The 2,137-nt window shown below is 53.3% G+C and overlaps 1 protein-coding gene across 1 annotated transcript in view; it reads right to left on the bottom strand.

Moving 5' to 3' along the window:
* The window catches only part of RCCD1 (RCC1 domain containing 1), a gene marked incomplete at its 5' end in the record, with an annotated part of 20,676 nt that overhangs the window by 8,809 nt on the left and 9,730 nt on the right, over positions 1 to 2,137 (bottom strand). The window lies entirely within an intron of this gene.

A 2,137-nucleotide genomic window follows, 5' to 3' on the forward strand; every position in this document is an offset into this window, starting at 1 on the left:
CGGGCAAACCCCCGGCACCAAGCCCCCATCACGGTCCCCACGGCCCCCTTTCCTCTGGCTTCTCAGGGAGCCACGGCCTGCCCGGCGCTCCTCGCCGGCTTGGCCCAGTGGTTAGGGCATCGGCCCACGCACCAGGGGGTCTCCGGTTCGATTCCAGTCAAGGGCACATACCTGGGTTGCAGGTCCCATCCCCAATCGGGGGGGTGAGTGTGGGACACAGTCTGTGTGTTTCTCACACCGATGTTTCACTCTCTCTAAAACCCAATGGGAAACATCCTCAGTCCAGCTGGGGTGGCTCAGTGGGTGATGCCAGGCCCGTCCTCTGTCACCGTCCGGCGTTAATAAACGTCTCCATCACCAAAACCCCCAAAGCAAACAATTAACTCCAAGTGGACCGAGGTCTGAACGTGGGACCAACACAACAAACGAGAAATCACAGAACGGAAGCGGCACTCGCTGCACTTGGCCGTGACAACAAAGGCACAGACACCAGGAGAAGTACGCACACTGGGCTTCGTGGGAATGAAAACTGTTTACATCACGTGACACTATCAACAGTAAAAGCCAGCTGACAAACGGGGGGAAACGTGTCTAAATCACACGTCTGATGGCCCACGGGCAGACAACACGTACACAACCACTACAACTCAACAAGCCCCCCGATTCAACAAGGGGGAAAGGGCCGAGAGACATTTCCCCAGAGACACACGAACGGCCAGGGCACACCTGCCAGCAGAGGATGCCCCGCGTCGCCACGCGTCAGGGAAAGGCAAACCCACCCGAGACACCACCGCCCGCGGGCAGGATGGCCGTTATGGCAAACACCCCAGAGGAGAAACGCTGATGGGGTACAGGAAAGGCCGAGCCCTTGTGCACTGTTGGTGGGAAGGAAAACGGTACAGTCACAATGTAATAGTATGTCGGCGTCTCAAATAATTAAAAATGAAATTACCAGCCCGGCTGGCTGGCTCAGTGGTTAAGCGTCAACCTAGGAACCAGGTCACAGATCCATTCCCGGTCAGGGCACGTGCCCAGGTTGTGGGCTCGATCCCCAGTGTGGGGTGTGCAGGAGGCAGCCGATCCATGATTCTCTCTCATCACTGATGTTTCTCTCTCTCTCCCCCCCTCTCCCTTCCTCTCTGAAATAAAATATATTTTTTAAAAATTACCACAGGCTTTTCCACCATAAAACCGGATGCATGAACTATAATTACAGCCTATAATGTGCCTGCTATTCTGTCTTTATACACCTTGGCTTCCCAAATGTACAGATTAAAAGGGTGCTAGGAATCCTGACATACAACATACGGCCTCCGATCAGGGCTCTAGTCACACCTTCTTAGTCCCTGCCCTTACTTCTGGGTCTCAACCCCACTCCATACCACACACCTATTAAAAAGGTAGCCACATCACACATTAGAGGGATTTTTATTTTGCTATAAAAATAGATGTTGAAGTTGTCATTTTACTCCTGAAATCCTTTGGTTCTGAGAAAGGGAAATACGTTGATGTAACATTCACAACTTCATGCAGATCCATTTTTCTGATGAATTTCTTAATGAACTGCTCAATTTTTAAAAATATATATTTTTATTAATTTCAGAGAGGAAGGGAGAGAGAGGGGAAAAAAAATCAATGATGAGAGAGAACATTGATCGGCTGCCTCCCACACACCCCACACTGGGGATCGAGCTCACAACTTGGGCATGTGCCCCGACCAGAATCAAACAGTGACCACCTGGTTCAGAGGTCGACACTTAACCACTGAGCCACGCCGGCCGGGCTGATGTCAGGGCCTTTGATGCTGGCCCCGGGCACCCGTTTCCAAAGCTCTCTAGGTGTTTCCAACCCGAGGACCAAGATGAAGACGCTGGTCTAAGGGGAAGCCGCCGAAAGGCCATGATGGGCAGAGGCGGGGAGGGATATAACTGAGGTTTACGCCTCAGTGGAAGGCCCGGTGTTGCTAATGAAGACACGAGACACAGAGGGCACACAGCATGGCTGCATTCGCCGCGAGTCGAGAAGCAGACACACTGGCCTGTGGTACAGGGAGTGCACGGGGCGGCACAGCCCTCACTAATGGCAGACGCCCGGGCACAGAGATGACCCCAGTGGGTCCGGTCCTGGCGCTGCCGCA

This window comes from Myotis davidii, unplaced genomic scaffold, assembly GCF_000327345.1.
Source record: "Myotis davidii unplaced genomic scaffold, ASM32734v1 scaffold324, whole genome shotgun sequence".
NCBI lineage: Eukaryota > Metazoa > Chordata > Mammalia > Chiroptera > Vespertilionidae > Myotis > Myotis davidii.